Raw genomic sequence first — 12947 nt, 5'->3', positions numbered from 1 at the left:
AGACTTCCAAAAAATGTTTGGGCATCATTGAACAGCCTATACTCTTTGGGCACATCCTGCCACACTGAAGTTCCAAAGTACTCAGCCATTCTTTTTCTTCTGTCATGATGCAGCAAAGTTGATGCTTTACTCATGGAATGCAAATGCAAATCTTTTATTTCTTTTGCTGGTATTACCATAGATGGAGTATGCAAGTCACCATAGAGCAGATTCCGCTCCAGTCGGGGGGTAATTGAGTGTATATTCGAGCTCCACACTGCCAGTAAAAATCCATAAGGCTGGAGGTGCCGCCCTGCATATCGGCATTGTAAAAAGTTGAACTGCAATTGAGATTTCGTCCCACTTTAACAATCCCATTTCCCTGAAAGCAAAGAGAAGATCTCATTAGTTTCACAGCCAGCTTAGGTTGACTTTAGTTCCAGTCCATGTATATCTCTGGATGTTTTCATCCCATACTTGCTGACATGATGCTTTTATATCATCAAATCTCAAATGATTTTTTGTTTCTGTGCCATTCCATAAAGATATGGCCCTACATGAAAACCTAGCTCCAGTAAACCATTTATTATTGGCAAATACTGATGCTTCAATACTTAATACTGGCCTGGCTGCGCAATCTGGGGGCAGTGGTTTGGCAGAATAATTATTACAGGTGGATGGTGGATTAGTTCTACCTAGAATACCTCGTTCCAATACGGCTTGCTCCCAATTTGCATAACTATATTTCTGCCCTTCTCCTTTAATTCTGGATATCTCTTTCATTATCTCTGTTTTATCTGTCAAAATGTGCAAAATTTCAGGGGTTGTATCAAATCTGGTTGTATTAACTCTGGCAGTCATAGGACTAACATGCGATGGCTGTAACTTTGCTTTTATCCTACACAAGAAAAGGTGCAATAAACACTTTGTCATTGTGGAAATGAAGCGATGCCACCGTGTGAGATTTTGAGGAGTTTATTCAGTAAGAGAAAAGGCCCTCGATGTACCCAGCGCTGCTCCCAGTACAACTGCTCTTCGCTGCTCTCCGCTTACATTCTAGAATCCCCCCATGTGCAGTTGCTAGGAAATCAACATGCTTGAAAGACAACACTTCATTAGAGTATGGTTATAACATATCTCCCTTCTAACAATAATAAAAAAACATAACTATGCACATACCCCCAGCAAGAATAAAAACATTGACTTGAAATGTAATTAGCACTTAAATACTAATCACAAATATAATCATTAAGAAATCTAGGTTTGACAATAGTACGAGAAGATTTACGAGTACTAACAGGATTGAGAATACATTTTCGTGATAAATCCATATCAGAAGTGGAATCACCATCTTTTCCGCGAATGGATTTAGAAGATGTACATCTTAGCCATTCATTTTGTTCAGTGGAATTACATATGGAGATCTTTCTAGTATTCCACCAATTACCATCCGCCAATTTTACCCAATTGCCTTTGACATGTACAATCTCCTTGGGACATGACCATTTAGATGTGCCCTTTTTTGATCTGTCACCTATATAGATTCTAACCCACATTCCTGTCCTAAAGGATCGAGGAACCCTGTGAATTTGTGAATTGTGTCTATGACCATAAGAATCCTGATATTTCTTAACCCGAACTTTAATTTCATCATGGTTTACCACACTCTTGCGTGCTCTCTTCATCCAAGCCGGCACGGCTACCGTGCACGGTATTCTACCTTTGAGAATACTGAAAGGAGTTTCTTTGGTGACAGAATGAGGAGTAGTCCTATAACTCCATAACATGTTTCTCACCTGTTGTTTATAATCTAAACCACTTTTGCTAGCAAGTTGTATACTTTCTACTAGCACTCTATTGAATCTTTCCACGAGACCATTTCCCCTAGGATGATACAACGGAGTCCTGGTATGTTTAATTCCCCATGTATTTAGATTTGTCTGAGACAATTTCAGCTGGACACCCTTCCCTTCTGAAAATATCTTCGCAAAATGTAATTATACTACTAGATTTTATCTCTTTTACAAATGTTACCTCAGGCCACTTTGAAAAATAATCTATCATGACAATTGCAAATTTGTCACTGGTGCCAAGAGTTTCAAATGGACCACATATGTCAATGGCTAGTTTTTCCCAAGGTGATTCAGGTAAAGGTATAGGATCAATTGTGGACTCCTGGGTGGTATGTGATTTTTCACTCAGAGCACAAGCAACGCAATCACGTACAAATCTTTCTATTTGAGTATCCATACCTGGCCACCAGAAATCTTCCCTAATACGTCTTTTCAAAGCTGACATGCCACAATGGCCTTCATGCATAAGATTTAGCAGTCTACCTTGTAGACTTTGTGGAACTACAAGGCGACAACCTCTTCTCACCAAGTTGTTGACAATGGCAAATTCAGACCATATAAGTTTGAAAGGCTCTAAGGATTCAGGATGCAACTTCCACCCTTGAATATCAGTAAGAGCTTCCATGAGGTTCTTAAGAGTGATGTCATCTTTGGCAGCAGATATCCATTCCTCTTCAGATATGGCACTACATATGTCATTAATGTCAGCTATCATCCATTCATCATCCTCATTCACACTAGTATCTTCAATCGGCAATCTAGACAGACAATCGGCATTTACATTTTTTACACCAGGGACATATTTAACATCAAAAGAATATTCTTGAAGTCGATAAAACCATTTGGCAATTCTAGGAGTTGCTTTAGCTGATCCTTTCGTAGTGAAAAGACTCACCAATGGTTTATGATCAGTTCTTAATGTGAATCTAATGCCCCAAACATATATGCGGAAGTGTTGGACACCCCACCAGCAAGCAAGAGCTTCTTTTTCGACTGTGGAATAAGTATGTTCGGCACCCTTTAAAGTGCGAGAAGCAAAAGCAACCACTCTTTCTTTTCCCTCATGTATTTGGATGAGGACAGCCCCAAGACCATGATTGCTAGCAACTGTGGATATGATAGTCATGTCATTAGGATTAAACGATTTTAAACAAACAGCCTTTTGCAATGGCCTTCTTTATACTCTCAAATGTTGTTTGGCATTCATTAGACCAAGTGAATTTTATTCCTTTCTTCATAAGATTTCTTAGGGTCTGGATTTCGTCGGGAAAGTGGCTAATAAATTTAGAGTAGTACTCAACAAGACCCAAAAAAGATCTTAATTGGTCTTTGTCTGTCGGAGAAGGCGCTTTTTCAATGGCATCAACTAAACTAATTTTAGGTTTGATCCCTTCTTTTGTTAAAGTGTGCCCTAAATATTCCACTTCAGGCATACAAAAATTGCATTTTTCAAGACCTATCGTAAGCCCCTGCATTAGCCAGTTTACACAAAACTAATTCTAGTGTGACATTATGTTGTGGAACATCACTCCCCCAAACCAATACATCGTCCTGAAATACTAATGTGTTCTTGATTCCAGCTAAAATCTTTTGCATTACTCTTTGAAATACTGCGGATGCTGAAGCAAGACCGAATGGCATCCGTATAAACTGGAACGCTCCTTCAGTAGTAATGAAAGAAGTGAGATGTCTGCTTCTTTCATCTAAAAGAATTTTGTGATAGGCGCTTGATAAGTCTAATGTGGTGAAATGCACGCCACCCTCAATGCTGGCTAACATTTCATTCATTTTAGGAAGCGGATGACGATCAATCCATATGCACTCATTTAAGTCCCTCAAATCGATGCACATTCTGATCTTGCCATTAGGTTTCTTGGCTAAAACTACCGGACTTAACCATTCCGATGCCTCTATCGGCTCAATTATGCCATCTTTGCATAGTCTTTGTAATTCGTTCTACAATTTCTGTCTCAAAATCATCGGTACATTCCTTACTTTGTGTACTTTGGGTACAGCACTGTCCTTTAATATGATGCGATGTTTACATTTATTGAGACATCCCAATGATTCCTTAAAAAGATCTGGGAACTTGGTGACCCATTTGTTGTTGCTGGAAGGAATTATGTTCAAGACTTGATCGGGATGATTGGGATTTAAGATGATGTCTAAAGCTCGTTGTTCTTTCCATCCCAAAAGAGATTTTCCTTTTTCCACAATGTATAATTTGGCAAAGGTTTTCTTATTTTTGAAACACATTTCAGTTGAGACATAACCGATGACAGGTAGCTTATTGCCACAGTAACCCTCCGGTGTGACATCAGTGGGTAGTAAATCATGTGAATGGAAACCTATTTTTTCCCAAATAGATTTATCAATTATTGAAAAAGGAGAACATGAATCCGCCCACATGTGTACATCTGACCCATTAATTTTCACGAGACACTTGGGAGGACGATACGAGTCTTTGGGTCCTTCACAATTGCACACATGTGAAGAATCTATCATTAGTAATTCTATATTGTCGTTTTCACTTCCGCTTGAAACTTAATCTTCTCTTACAAAGTTAACAGCCTTCTTGTTCATTTGAAAGTTAGGCCCTTTGCATAGTCTAGAATAGTGCCCAATTTTCTTACATCTATAACATCTGCTCTTGCTAGTAGGACAATGACTAGCATCAGCAGTATGTTTAGGGCTACCACATCTAAAACAATATCTTGGCTTAGATCTGGTTTGAGCTAATTTTCTCTCGTCAACTTTTGGTTGAGTTTGTTTATTGTAATGTTTGTTTGAATTGTTGATACTGTGGATAGCTTCATCTTGGACAACTTTACTTGTAGAATTTTCATTTAATTCTTTTACATATTTAGATGTATTCTCCATTCTTTTTGCTGTAGAGATTGATTTTTCTAATGAAGGATTCTTCATGCCAAGCAATTTTTCTTGAATTTTGAGATTATACAATCTGTTGATCATTTGATCCCTGATGAGTTCGTCTCTCAGATCTTTGAAATTGCAATTGACTGCAAGTTTACGTAAATTGGATACCTATTGCTTGATGGATTCAGTTTGCTTTTGAGCACAAGAAAAGAATTTGTGTCGTTCCACTACTATGCAGATTTTTCTTCCAAAATTTTCTTCCAGGGCTTTCAGCGCTATGTCATAGACATCGATGTCGTTGTAATCACCACTTTCACCTGTTTGATCAGCTGTTGCATTAATTTCATCCATTTCGGGTAATGTTTTTAGCACGTTTCTTCCTTCTTGACCTAAGGAGTGTTTTAAAATGGCCAATTTCCTTTTTGAAACATACACATCCCCACCAATAGCCTCTAAATAAGTTTCAAAAGCTTCTTGCCATTCTTCCCATGGAATGTCTGGTTGACCTGGATTTTGTAAAAATGGTGAAGGAGCAGTTATTGTTGATTGGGAAGACATGCTGGAGCTGAAGAAATTACGAACATTTTCTATCAGGTGAAATTACTCTTAAGATCCACTGGGGGGCGAGTATGTATTGCTTTTGTAAATGATAGGATTTTTAGTGTTAAAAACGCACAAAAATGTTTCTTTAACTTGCTAGAAGATATCTTTAACGTTGGAAACGTGGTACTATCCTTCGTTTTGCATCCCAATTCAAAATGGATACACGCACGCTGTGCGTGACGTGTAACAATGCAATCTATCCCGTGAGCCTCAGTATTTGTCAGAATCATTCATCAAAGGAGAACAGGCTCGAGCAGCTAACGCGCGCTACCTCCACAAAGCGCGAGTCTCCTAATTAACGGTGAGCACAGCTAAACCAATTATTTTAAAATGAAATCACACACCTTGTAATGCAGATGATCGGCAAAAGTTCGAAAGGTGATCTTGAATTCAAGGGCCTTATATTTCCGTCTTGTTTAACGAGGTTGATGTAATACGTTGATAAAGGTTACTTCATCTTGATGAGTGTCCCACGGCGCATCCAATAGGATCCCATCCTCGTCGCCACTGTGGAAATGAAGCGATGCCACCGTATGAGATTTTGATGAGTTTATTCAATAAGAGAAAAGGCCCTCGATGTACCCAGCGCTGCTCCCAGTACAACTGCTCTCCGCTGCTCTCCGCTTACATTCTAGAATCCCCCCATGTGCAGTTGCTAGGAAATCAACATACTTGAAAGACAACACTTCATTAAAGTATGGTTATAACAGTCATATTAACAGGCACTTCTTTAGGATACACTAAAGGTGGTGTTTCTATGGCATGAGAAATAAGAGAACATACATAACATCTATCATTTTGTGTATCGGTACCTATATCATGCATGCTTTTGTACCACAAATTATCAAGTAGAGAATCATTCAGAGGATGTATATCTGTTTAATTGAAAACAGCTCTACGAAAGCGTAATACTTCTTCCCTATGGGTGGGATCTTTTGCATCTACATAACACATAATACAATAGCAAATTATCAGAGTAATAATCATAACCACTGAACTCATTATTATACTATGAAAAATATAATTTAGCTGTCTCTTCATTGTATAATTTGTTCTTGGACCATTGCCTCCTCCACTCCTTGTGGGAGTGAGGCCTTAAAATGGAATAATGTCCATTACGTGTACCCAATTTCGCATCCCCTCCACTTTTACTGCTGTTGGCGTGCTCTGTGTTACTTGGTAGGGGCCTAGAAACTTGGGATCCTTCCATGTTCTCACAAAGTTGCGCACGAAGACCCAGGAACCGATGCCGATGGCTGTAGACAAGGGCAAGGGTGGTGCAGTACTGTTGGCCTGTTTCAGCTGAACCTGTTTAGAATAAACCTGTACAGCTTTTGTTAAGGCAGACATGTATGCATTCATTTCTTGCCAAACACTTTCTGATGCAGACTTGGTATCAGAACAAATCATTTGATTTTATTACGACTTGGTGAGGGATCAAATGATGATCCTTTGAAGGGGCATTTCTCAATGCATACAGAGCAAGGGGAAGGCAGTAAAGCCAATTATTTTTCCGTGTCTAACAAATGTTTGACACTTTGCTTTTCAATAAGCCATTCATCCTCTCAACAATTCCATTACTCTCTGGGTGGTAAACTGGGGTAAACTGGTGTTCCACTCCTAATAGTGTAGTAATTTGCTGAAATACTGTGTTAGCAAAGTGTTTTCCATTATCGCTGCGTTTCGCCGCCGGAACCCCCCACCTAGGTATGACCTCTCTCACCAGGAATTTGGCTGGCTGGTCAGCATAACACCTGGAGCAGGGTCCTGCTTCAATCCATCGCGAAAATGGACACACCACTACTAACAAATACCTATATCCATTACATTTTTGTATCATATCTACAAAATCTATGTGTAACTCTATGAAAGGACCTATTGGTCTTGGAATGGAGGATGAAGGTGACCTCTTATTAGAGTACTGATAACACACATGACATGAAGATAGAAATACATCAACTAATGGTCTTAGATTAGGGCTAAACCAGCTTTTATTCAATTCATCGATCATTACTCTTTTAGAATTGTGTGTTGGTAAATGAAGTTGTCGAAGGGCTGTTATAAGTAATGACTGAGGCATTATAACTTTACCTGAAGTTGCTGATCTATAAAGAAGATCTGGAAATCCAGTCACTCCCCCCCCTTGATTTCCAGAGATCTTTCTCATGTTGTGGCTCTGTATTTTGAATGTCTAATAATGCCTCTGTAGAAATATTCTCATAGTGCTGTATCTCAACCTCATCATCTGCATCTAAAGCGTGCATACTGCATGTTTTCAGTGCATATACACTAGCTTCCTTTGCTGCTGTATCAGCAGCTTCATTTCCCTTAGACACCAAATCTGTTCCCTTTTGTATGTGCCTGGCACTTAACCACTGCTACTTGACATGGTATTTGTAATGCAGCAATAAGGTCAGCTAAAAGATGTTGGTGCGCTACTGGTGTCCCATCAGATTTAAGAAATCCTCGCCTTTCCCATCTCTTCAGCCCTGAGTGAATTGTGGAAGCTACATATGCTGAATCAGTGTATATTGTTACTGGCTGACCCTGACAAGCCAGTAGGGCCGTTATCAATACTTTTAATTCAGCCACTTGGGCTGAGTCTTGGGATGGCAAGGGTAAGAGATGCAATGTGTGTAAGGTATAATCAGTAGGTGTACCAATAGCCTCAACAACAGCTGAACCTGTCTGTCTTTTACCTGTCTCCTGGTGTATCCAGGAGGAACCATCAGACAAGGGGTCCTCATGTGCCAGGTGATCGTCCTCCTCTAATGTTGCACTACAGTCATGATCAGTGGGCTCTAGTGGGTGCACTAAAAAAGTTGCAGGTTTGACTGAGTGTACTCGCTCAATGCAGATAGAAGGGTTTGACAGTATTACTTCATAACCTGTTGCTCTTTGAGTGGCCAGTGTACTTTTACTTTTCTGCAGCACAGCGAATGGAGAGTGCTCAACATACAATGTTACAGGGCATCCTGCTGTAATAGTACTACTCTTTTCTACTGCAAAAGTTGCTGCTGCAAGCGCTCGCTCACAAGGAAAGTGACCTTTCATTACTGGATCTAATAGTCCACTAAAATAGGCGACGGGTTTGTGACCTATTGGGTATTTTTGAGTAAGGACTGATATCATGGAATCCTCTGTGGCAGCAGAAAACAGAAACATCTCTTTGTATAGTCTGGATTTGCTAGCACTGGGGCTGAAGCAATTGCTTCTTTCAATGTCTGAAATGCACTTACACTGTCATCACTCCACTGTATGCTTGTGTTGTCAGTTTTAGCTTGCTTCATTGCATATAATAGTGGTTGTATGATGGTAGCATAATCAAAAACCCACTGACGTACAAAATTACAAAGGCCTAGAAATTTCTGCATGTCTTTTACTGTCTTGGGCTGAGGCTGATAGTTTGTATTCTAGAACCTGCTATCTTTTTGCCTTCTGCGGACAACACTTGGCCCAAATACAGCACTTCTTTTTGCACAAACTGTAATTTTTTCCTGTCCACTTTGTATCCCTTAGTAGCAAGTAGCGTTAGGATATTGACAGTGTCCAAAACACATTCAGATTCTGTTTTACTGCATATTAATAAATCATCTACATATTGCAAAACTGTACTGTCTGACTGGAAATTTAATAAATCATCTCTCAATACTCTATTAAACACAGATGGAGACTCACAATAGCCTTGTGGGAGTCTAGAGTACTGGATTTGTTCACCATCAAAACTGAAGGCTGTCAAATAATGACTGTCAGGATGTAAAGGTATGCTACAAAAACATTCTTTAAATCCACCACAGAAAACCATTTGTTGTTACTTGGTATATTAGTCAATATCACAGATGGGTCTGGCACTATGGGGTACTCTGCTAATACTATGGCATTAAGGGGGCGAAAATCCTGAACCATCCTCCAAGTATTACCTGTAGATTGTTTCCAAGGATAAATGGCTGTATTACAAGGCGATGGACAGGAATACAGGACTCCCTGATACTTCAGTCTTTGTATTGTCCCTCTAATACCTTCTTTTGCTTCTTTAGACAGTGGATACTGTTTTACACATGGCAATTGTGCACCTGGCTTCAACTTTATCTTAAATGGTTCTGCAGATAGTATCAGTCCTACCTCATCTGGAGCTGATGTCCAGAGACAAAGTGGGACAGCTGCAAGCGCTTCAGTATCATTGGAGGGGGATGGCACAACTGGTAACGTGGTCTGTGCACGGTAAACACGTACTAACAAGGGTGCAGTGTGTGTATAAACTATCTCAGTCCTGGTGGGATCGTCTGAAAAGAGTTCTGAATCAGAAATGTCCAGCGGTCTCAGACCAAGCATAAGAAAAATCAGGACCTTCCAAATTCCTCCATCATTATCTGATGCCACCAGAGCGCCCCACCTTCTGGATATTTCCATGCACTCAAGATAAAGGGTATTCACCTGTCCCAGTTCATCACCACCAGCTTGTCTCCTGAAAATTAATCTTGGTGGTAATTCCATCCATCTCCCTAAAAGTATTTCCTCTGTCTTCAAAACCGTAAGTACTGCATCTGCTAGCAGTTTATAATGCACTGGCTCTGCCCTTCCAACCACATTTTCCTCTGGTATTCTTAGTAAATGTATCCCACATTTCGCTTGCCCTGGTATTTCACATGTCATGGACCCATCAGAGGAAAATCTTATTGTCATGTTTAATTAAGACATGATATCCCTTCCTAATAAATTTGCTGGTGAATTTGGAGAATAAAGGAAACACTCCTGCGTTCGCACTCCTGACACCTCTATGGGGACATGTGTTGTGTATGGAATGCGCTGTACAGGGCCGGACTGGGAACTGAAAGCAGCCCTGGCAAATTATGGCAGACCAGCCCCCGCCCGGCGCGTAGCGAGCGAGCCCGACTGCTACTAGGAAAAAGACAGACCAAAATAGTGAATTTTACAGCACCTTTTTCATTACATATTCAATTGTATCAACTTTCAAAGCACAGTAAATAGTAGATGATGACCTTAAAGAGCACCAGGTTACCCACCTAGTCGTATCATGTACCCATAGACATTCTTTCAGAGAGCACCAATAATAGACACAAGTAGTGAATCAGAGAGAACCAAGTAAAAGTGAGACCAGCCTCCACATGGTGTGTAGCGAGCAAGCGCAGCAAGCAACCACTACTAGGGGGAGTTTGGGGGGGTTGTCCCCCCAAGAAACGTTTGGAGACAGAAAAGCCAAAACAAAGCATTTTTTAACACATTTTTCATTACATATTAGATTGTATTAACTTTTAAAGCATAGTAAATGATTACCTTATGGAGCACCAGGATACCCAGTCATAAATCACAGACATTCCTACAGAGAACACTTAAAAATGAAATGTCTAGCACAAAACATGAATTTAAATATAACCAATTTATTCTTCATATAAAATAGCATTAAGAAATTTAAAAACGCACTTAACCTCAAGCAATTGTGCAAAGGTTCAGAGTAAAAAGTGTACAAGACAATGTGCACACATTAAATGATTTTTATATCCTGAGTTTTGTAAACAGTGCTCAAATGAAGCATCTTATGTAAGGTGAGGCCGAAAACTGGAAATTCTCACATAAGCACCTAGGCACTGTCCCAGGCCTGATCACAACAGGCCAGAAAGCACGGAAACATCACACATAAGCACCCAGGCCAGTAAGCATTGAAATGTCACAAATGAGCCTCCAGGTCACTGAGGCCAGAAACTATGGAAATAGCACACATAAGCACCCAGGCCAGTAAGCAATGAAATGTCACATATGAGCCTCCAGGTCACTGAGGCCCGAAACTAGGAAACGTCACACATAAGCACCCAGGCTGCCAGAAGGCATGGATATGTCTCACACGGTACCCTAGCCAGAAAGCATGAAAATTTCACACAAAGGCACCCAGGCCAGTGGCACTGGAACACCTTTCAGAGTGTGGGTGCTGCCATCAATGTTGCCTGTACATCACTGAAGTCATGGGATTGTGAAAAATTCAAGAATCACACAAAGAACAAGGGTAGCAATTCAGCCTTGCCTATTTCGGGACATATAAAACTTAAAAGTATATGCCAAACCATTTAAATACACTGCACTCTGCATACTGCATCCTGCCTTATGGAGAGGGCTTGCGCTAGTGGTGACTTTCTGGTGACATATGTAGTAAAAGGGAATATGTTTAGGCCTGGCAAAAGGTTGCCTTTGCCAGGTCAAAATGGCTGTTTTACAACTGCACAGGCAGACTGCAATAGGCTACTTACGTGGGTGGCACCATAAGTGTTGCAGGCCCACTGGCAGCCTTTAATTTACAGTCCTTGGGTACATGTAGAACCACATTTCTAGGGACTTACAAGTAAATTTAATTTTCCAATTCGGTGTAAGCCAATTTTACCATGTTTAAAGGAGTGATTAGCTTATGCAAATACGAGTTCCGGAGTCCGTGACAGAGTGCAGAGCAGCATCTAGAGACAACACGGGCCTCACTATCACTGACGAGACGCGAGCCTCTGATGTTGCAAGAGTCACCAGGCTGCTGTTACTGTTAGTGACAACAGGGCAATGTTCAAAATTATTTTAATAATGCTTGAGTTGAAGGCGAGCCAGAGCATCAGGTATAAATACAGCACACAGATCTGTCCTGGAGAAGGATCCGATAAATGAGTGAGCCCACTTTGGAATGAGAGGGGGTTTGGACAAGTTTACAAAGAATCCAAGACGACAGAGCACCTTGCATACCCGAGAAGTGACATTCTGCATGATCCTTTATGAATCATCCAGTCTTTGAGGAATGAATGGACAGAGATCACCAGCTTGTGGAGAAGTCCCATGAATGAGCTCAAAGACTTGGTGAAGACACAGGGCAGATTTAAGGCTGAAGAATGGGACCCAAAATGAAAGTATAGCTCCGCCACACCTGCCGAAACACCTTAACCCAATGTGTGCGTTGTTTGTTACCACATTATATATACAGAAAGGAGAAAGCACTACAACATGTACAGGCAGGACATTGTATTCAATTAGAAATCATCTCATTTACACATTTGTTTGTGGTGATTATAGTTATTCTCTAGCAGAGTTTCCAGGTTATATGACTTACATTTTGAAGGCTCAACTCTTGCATTTATTCCAATGTAGTTGAGTAGCTAATGCCTTAAAGAGGTCCACAGATCACATCAGCGATTATGAAGACAGTACCAGTGCATCCTGCTCCAAATGCTTCGCTTACTATGTAGAGCTTCTGGGGGGTTCCCGAACTGAATCCGCCTGACCTCCATGATAAGTTGTTCTGCAGCCTCCTACTCAGATCCCCGCTTAGCCCTCAGCATTGTGTCATGTGACTGGGGCAGCCCTCAGGCCTCTAGGGGTCTCACAGAATGTGGTCAGAAGAGACAAAGCTTTGGGCTTCATCTTGAAGACTATAGGGTTGCCTGAAGACCCTGTAACCCGAGGAAGAGCTCTCCGGGACGAGTCTGTGGGAATTATTTCACCCCTAAGAGATAGCTTTGCTGTCAGTTACCTGGAACTAGTCATTTGTAACCGGAAAAATCTCTCTCCTGGCTTAGAACTACATACATTCAAACTATTTCTCTTTCTAATCTTGTGTGTGGGGTGACATCCTGGTTTGGCTTGTGTCTT

At 40.7% G+C, this 12947-nt stretch overlaps 1 protein-coding gene across 6 annotated transcripts in view; it reads left to right on the top strand.

Annotated features, from left to right (window-relative positions):
- LOC146870991 (transcription factor Maf-like) overlaps window positions 1-12947 on the top strand; it is a 162526-nt gene that overhangs the window by 123550 nt on the left and 26029 nt on the right. For 3 of the 6 annotated variants that reach the window (XM_085649468.1, XM_085649476.1, XM_085649460.1), the window contains exon 2: window positions 8979-9074. The exons of the other annotated variants lie outside the window; for them this stretch is intronic. The gene's annotated coding sequence lies outside the window, so the exon portion shown is untranslated. The remainder of the gene's footprint in view (window positions 1-8978; window positions 9075-12947) is intronic. 6 annotated transcript variants of the gene reach the window in all.

The sequence above is a fragment of the Triturus cristatus genome, chromosome 1_1 (genome assembly GCF_964204655.1).
Source record: "Triturus cristatus chromosome 1_1, aTriCri1.1, whole genome shotgun sequence".
Taxonomy (NCBI): domain Eukaryota; kingdom Metazoa; phylum Chordata; class Amphibia; order Caudata; family Salamandridae; genus Triturus; species Triturus cristatus.
The sequence above is the reverse complement of the archived record's forward strand: the minus strand, read 5'-3'. Positions and strand labels throughout refer to the sequence as shown.